This window comes from Octopus bimaculoides, chromosome 1 (assembly GCF_001194135.2).
Source record: "Octopus bimaculoides isolate UCB-OBI-ISO-001 chromosome 1, ASM119413v2, whole genome shotgun sequence".
NCBI lineage: Eukaryota > Metazoa > Mollusca > Cephalopoda > Octopoda > Octopodidae > Octopus > Octopus bimaculoides.
This window is the reverse complement of record NC_068981.1, coordinates 176,430,391-176,437,635: the sequence shown is the minus strand read 5'-3', so window position 1 is coordinate 176,437,635 and position 7,245 is coordinate 176,430,391. Positions and strand designations below refer to the sequence as shown.

The 7,245-nt window shown below is 40.2% G+C and overlaps 1 long non-coding RNA gene across 1 annotated transcript in view; it reads right to left on the bottom strand.

Moving 5' to 3' along the window:
- The window catches only part of LOC128249387 (uncharacterized), a 21,774-nt gene extending 17,479 nt beyond the window's left edge, over positions 1–4,295 (bottom strand). The window contains exon 1 of the long non-coding RNA XR_008265494.1: positions 3,961–4,295. This is a non-coding gene — a long non-coding RNA (uncharacterized LOC128249387). The remainder of the gene's footprint in view (positions 1–3,960) is intronic.
- Positions 4,296–7,245: the final 2,950 nt, after the last annotated feature.

Here is a 7,245-nt window from a genome sequence, read left to right as displayed (position 1 = left end):
GGTGATGGCGGTGGTAGTGATGGTGGTGGTGGTGGTGGTGATGGCAGTGTCTACCTGATCACTTGTGATTTTTTTTTCCTCAAAAATTTGTGACCTTGTGTTTGTGTTAGAAATCCTCTTTAATTAATTTCTACAGCTTTTGCTAACCTGTTCGTTAGTCATTCTTCATTGCACATAATTAATGAATTAAATTGACCACTGCTGATGCTATAATATTCCTGATTAAAAATCACGAGACAAATATGCAGATGTCTGTTGCCGCTGCAGTCACAGATGAAACACAAACAGAAATGGTAACAGTAACAACAACAACAATAATAATAATAACAAAATTACACATTACCAAACCAGTTGAGTCTGTGTGTGGTTACTAGATATGCTAGAAATAACAGCCAAATCTCTCTCAAATTACACTGTTGTGTCCCAAAATGAAAGAATGTATCATACAGCCATGTACCTCTTCCACAGCAACACACCTGTTTCTGTCTCTTGATTATTCATTAACTTCTCAACTTCTCACAACATGGCACAATGCCACCTTCCTCAATACTATGCCCTGCTCAGTTGAGAGGGGTCTTGTCTTGTGAGTTATCTAGTGATTTCATCTGTGCTGGTGCCACTCATAAAGCACCCAGTATCGTCCATAAAACAGTTGGCATTAAGAAGGGAATCCTAATATAGAAATCATACCAAAGCAGACAGTAGCACTTGACATGGACCTCTGGCTCACCAGCTCCTGTCAAACCGTCCAACCCATACCAGCATGGTAAATGGATGTTAAATGGTGATGATGATGCTATTGATTATATTTCACATGTAATTTTCGTTTTAGGTCAGTACAGTGTTATTTGAGGATGACATAGCTACTATTTCTAGCAACTTGAATGACCATGGTGAGGTTCCCAGTTGTTGATGTGTTGTCGTTTTAACCCCAGGATTGATATGCCTGTAATCAATCCTGATTGAGCAGATCTATGAACAGAAGCGATCTGGCTGTGACCATCCTGTCTTTTCTCTAGCAGATATTATCCAGTTTCTTTTATCGTTTAACTTTTACTTGTTTCAGTTATTAGGCTGTGGCCATGCTGGGGCACCACCTCGAGCAATTTGTTTTAGTCGAATGAATTGACCACAGTACTTCCTTTTAAGGCCTGGTACTTATTCTATCAGTCCCTTTTGCCGAATGGTGAAGTTAACGGGGATGTAAACACAAACTGGTTGTCAAGTGGAGGCACACACACACACACACACACACACACACACACACACACACAAACACATATGCTGTTTACTTTTTTACTCTTTTACTTGTTTCAGTCATTTGACTGTGGCCATGCTGGAGCACCGCCTTTAGTCGAACAAATTGACTCCAGAACTTATTCTTTGTAAGCCTAGTACTTATTCTATCGGCCTCTTTTGCCAAACCGCTAAATTATTAGGGCGTAAACACACAAGCATCTGTTGTCAAGCGATGGTGGGGGTACAAACATGGACACACAAACACATACACACACATACATGTACATATACATATATACGATGGGCTTCTTTCAGTTTCCGTCTACCAACTCCACCCACAAGGCTTTGGTTGGCCCGAGGCTATAGTAGAAGACACTTGCCAAAGGTGCCATGCAATGAGACTGAGCCCAGAACGATGTGGTTGGTAAGCAAGCTACTTACCACACATATATGATAGGCTTCTTTCAGTTTCTGTTTACCAAATCCACTTGCAAAGCTTTGGTCAGCCTGAAGCTATAGCAGAAGACACTTGCCCAGGGTGCCACACAATGGGACTAAACCCAGAACCATGTGGTTGGTAAGCAAGCTACTTACCAAACATGTATGATAGGCTTCTTTCAGTTTCTGTCTACCAAATCCATTCACAAAGCTTTGGTCAACCTGAGGCTATAGCAGAAGACACTTGCCCAAAGTAACACACAGTGGGACTGGACCCAGAACCATGTGGTTGGTTGGTAAGCAAGTTACTTACTACACATAAATGGTAGGCTTCTTTCAGTTTCTGTCTATCAAATCCACTCACAAAGCTTTGGTCAGCCTGAGGCTATAGCAGAAGGCTCTTGCCCAAGGTGCCATGCAATGAGACTGAACACAGAACCATGTGGTTCGTAAACAAGCTACTTACCACACATATATGATAGGCTTCGTTCAGTTTCCGCCTACCAAATCCACTCGCAAAGATTTGGTCAGCCTGAAGCTATAGCAGAAGACACTTGCCTAAGGTACCACACAGGCGGATTGAACCCAGAACCATGTGTTTGGGTGGTAGGCAAGCTACTTACCACACATATATGATAGGCTTCGTTCAGTTTCTGTCTATCAAATCCACTCACAAAGCTTTGATGAACCTGAGGTTATTATTCTTTCATTCTTTTATTCTTTTACTTGTTTCAGTCATTTGATTGCAGCCATGCTCGAGCACCACACTGAAGGGTTTTAGTCGAACAAATCAACCCCAGGGTTTATTTTTTTAAAAGCATAGTACTTATTCTCTCAGCCTCGTTTGCTGAACTTCTAAGTTATGGTGGCATAAACACACCAATACTAGTTGTCAAGCGGTAATGGGGGACAAACACAGACAGAAAGAGAGAGATACATTGCTAAATACACACACACACATGACGGGCTTCTTTCAGTTTCCATCTACCAAATCTACTCGCAAGGCTTGTAGAAGACACTTGCCCAAGGTGTCATGCAGTGGGACTGAACCTGGAACCATGTGGTTGAGAAGCAAGCTTCATTCCACGTAGTCACACCCGTGCCTAGAAATGAGCCCCACACTAACTTTCCTTTTCTCTGTAACATAATAGGTGTAACACGATGAAGATTAGGCTGCTATTTCTAGCGAGTCAAACGAGCACCCACGGGTGAAGGGAAGGTCTCCTTCATTGGCTCATTCTCATGTTCGTCGTTGGAGATCTTTTTGATAGTGTCACTGAATATGTGAACAGAAGAGAGAAAATGGTTATGTAATGGGCATGTATGTACATGGGTGCGTAGAAGAAGCCAGAATGAATAAATGTTTGAAAGATGTGTTTGCGTGCAAGTGTACATATGTATGTATGTGTGTGTACACGTGTGTGTGTGTGTGTGTGTGTGTATGCACTGAATACTTGGTGATTGAGATGTAATATTGATTATTCAAAGTATTAATACTAATGTACACCACACATCTAACACACAAGTACCAGTATATTATTATTATTTGGAGACAGACTTAAGTTAGCTGACGTAGAGACAAACTGACAAACCTCCAACTCAGCTACCAGAGAAAAATACAGAAAATGCTTTTAAAAGAAGTGACTGTATGTAATGGTGGTGGTGATGGTGATGGTGGCGGTGGTGGTGGTTGTGATAGCATCATTGTTGTTGTCGTTGTTGTTATTGTTGTTTTGTAGCTTATAAAGTAGTAGCAGCAGTACCCAGATTGCTCAGGTTTATTAATACTTAAAATAAATACAATCACATGAATATTCACTATATTTTAAACAGACACTGACAATCTTCAGTTGGTCTAGGAATATTGATTCACTCAGAGTTATAACATCCAAGTAATTCCTTATATATATATATTAGTGTGTGTGTGTGTGTGTGTGTGTGTGTGTGTGTGTGTGTGTGTGTGTGTGTGTGTGTGTGTGTGTGTGTGTGTGTGTGTGTGTGTGTGTGTGTGTGTGTTTATATACATGTTCTTGTCATGAAATATCAGAAAGAGTCACATGAGTTTCTCCTTGAAAACATGTATCCAAATGCAAAATTTCAGGTACCTAAGCACAAACCTTAGCCTACACCTTGGAGCATACATACATACATACATACATACATACATATACATATGTACATGCATACATACATACACACATACATACATACATACATACATGCATAACATACATTCCGTACATACATATATGCATGAGAATACATTCAACAAAACATACAAACCTGCACATGTACTGCCACCAAATACTGTAGATACATGCATGATGGCCGTCCACTCGTGACCGAGGAAGTCCATTGCCGACCTTCAGGAACATTGTGCGTTCTGGGACTAACTTATATTTTGCATTTGCAGCTCCGTTGGTGGCTAATGAGCCCTGCTCTTGACAAGCATACACGACTGCAAACATACATACATACATACATACATACATACATACATACATACATAGAAAAATACCCTGTCAATGTTGTTGTAATTCCAATGAAAGACCCTTGGATCTAGGCTAGAATCCAGCTCTTTCTCTATTGGCAAGAAATCTTGAAATAAAATTGAATAATGACATACATTCACACACACACACACACACACACACACACACGCTTTTATATAATACTAAGTGATCGGAGCCTGGTGCAGCCATCTGGTTCGCCAGTCCTCAGTCGAATTGTCCAACCCATGCCAGCATGGAAAGCAGACGGTAAACGATGAAGATGATGATGCTCTTGCTCTTGCTCTTTGCTCTTTTGCTTGTTTCAGTCGTTTGACTGCGGCCATGCTGGAGCTCTGCCTTTAGTGGAGCAAATCAACCCCAGGACTTATTCTTTGGGAGCCTAGTACTTATTCTTTGAGATTTCAATGGTATGATTGTATATATTCATAATGACATTGTAGGGTAGGTGTGAGATGCTGGATCTGTCCAGTTTGCACATAAAAACAGGTAGAATATTCAGATCACCACAAACAGCTGGTTTAAACCCTAAAGGGTTAACCTTTAGAAATCATTTTCGTACCTACCTTTAATTACACCTTTGTCCATTCTTGGACTAAAAACACACATTTGATGCTGTTGTGCAGTATGGACTTAAATGAAGGCTTAGTGCTTAAGGTATTTCACTCTCGGTTGTAAGGTTGTGAGTTCAATTCCTGGTGACGTGTTGTATCCTTGAGCAAGACACTTTATTTCACATTGCTCCAGTCTTATCAACTGCCCAAAATGAGTAGTACCTGTATTTCAAAGGGCCAGCCTCGTCACACTCTGTGTCACACTGAATCTCCCTCAGAACTACGTTAAAGGTACACGTATCTGAGAAGTACTCAGCCACTTGCACGTTAATTTCACAAGCAAGTTGTCCTGTCGACCAGATCAACTGGAACCCTCGTCGTCATAACCGACGGAGTGCAACTTAACAGGACACACTAGATAAAAGAACAAAAAGACGGGATAGCCATATTTGGAACACCTTCTTGATCATAGGATTTCATTAACAACATCTATATAATTTTGTACAGCATTTTTAAATCCAATAAACGTGTCTTGCACCCATGTGTTTCTAAACTAATTGTGCATCTGTTTAATAATTTACTACAACTAAACTGCAATCTCTTACATCATCCTTAATTACAAAACCATTTATTATTTCAATGTAGGAAGCTTTTATTATAATGTGTGAATTGCACCTGTCAACCTAAATTATTGCTTTTCTTCATCTTAACTCTTTCTGTTATGTTGTGTCCTGCATTTTATATCTTGTCTTGCGCATACAATCTGTTGCACTATATGAAATATCTTCCTTTCAAATCTTAATATGTGCTGCTTAAAATAATATCATTAGTTAAATCTATGTTGTATTATTCATATAATTCGTTATGATTGCATATTATTTCTTCCCTTGCTTTTAAATGGTGTGTCATATGTAGAGATATGTAGTAGGGAGAATGTGTAGTACATCTCACCTCATTATTTGGTTGTTGTTGTTGTTGTTGTTTAGCCCTTGGTCAGCCCTTATGAACCAGACCTACTATCAAAGACATTCCAAATAGGACCACCCTACTATTTTTTTTTTATCACCATCTAGAACTACATTATCTAATTTCCTCTCTAAGACTGGAGAGAGAACTACATTATCTGCTTGCCTCTCCAGAGTTCCAGAGAACTACATTATCTGCTTTCCTCTCCAAGACTGTGTTGGTTGATTTGAGGATGATTTGGCTGCTTTTTCTTGTTAGTCTTCAGACTGAATTAATGTGTTCAAGTTGGTTAAACTATTTTTTGGTCATGTTATAATTGTGGATGTCAGAATCATTAAATGCTTCTCCTTGCATGGTGGCTGGCTTAGCGTCAGGCTCACAATCACGAGGTAGTGAGTTCGATTCCCAGACTGGGCTGTGTGTTGTGTTCTTGAGCAAGACACTTTATTTCCTGTTGCTCCAGTTCACTCAGCTGTAAAAATGAGTTGCGCCATCACTGGTTCCAAGATGTATTGGCCTTTGCCTTTCCCTTGGATAACATCAGAGGGGAGGCTGGTATGCATGGGTGACTGCTGGTCTTCCATAAACAACCTTACTTGGACTTGTGCCTTGGAGGGGAACTTTCTAGGTGCAATCCCGTGGTCATTCATGACCGAAGAGTTCTTTTAGGTATTTTCTGAGTTCGAATTCTGCCAAGGTTGACTTTGCCTTTCATCCTTTCGGGGTAGATAAGATAAGTACTTGTTGAGCACCGGCGAGAGGTGTAATTGTCTCATCCCCTTACCAAAATTACTGAGCTTGTGCCAAAATTTGAAACCAATATTTAAGTATAGGGGGCAGGAATGGGTGTTTGGTCCAGGAGTTTGCTTCCTGACCACCTGGTTTTGGGTTCAATACCACCACACAACATCCTGACTGTGTGTCTTCTACCAAATATTAGACTTGAGCCAAGACTTATGAGTGGATTTGGTTGATAGAAACTGAAAGAAGCCCTTTGTGCATATGTATTTATGTGTGTTAATGTGTGCATGCATTTGTGTGCAGGCTTGAATGTGTGTGTGTGTGTGTGTGTGTGTGTGTGTGTGTGTGTTTGCGTGTGTTTGAGTTTGTGTCTCCTTGTCTTGATATTACACGACAGAGCATTTTTTATTCTTTCTCCTTGTTTCTTTCTGTGTTCCTGTCTGTGAAAGAGCATAGGCTCGAAACATTAAAGACTTTTTCACTTCCCGAGCATTAAACTAATACATCTGTTTGTTGTCTACACCACCTGTCTTCGTCTTTTGTTTTTTGTGAATTCTCCCTATATATAGACATACATATGTGTGTGTCCACATGCACATTTGTGGATGCTAGTATGCATGGGTGACTACTGATCTTTCATAAACAAACTTGCTTGGACTTGTGCCTTGGAGGGGAATTTGTTAGGTGCAATCTCATCGTCATTCATGACTGAAAGGTTCTTTTAGGTATGTTCTGAGTTTGAATTCTGCCATTATTTCTTCCCTTGCTTTTAAATCGTGTGTCATATGTAGAGATAT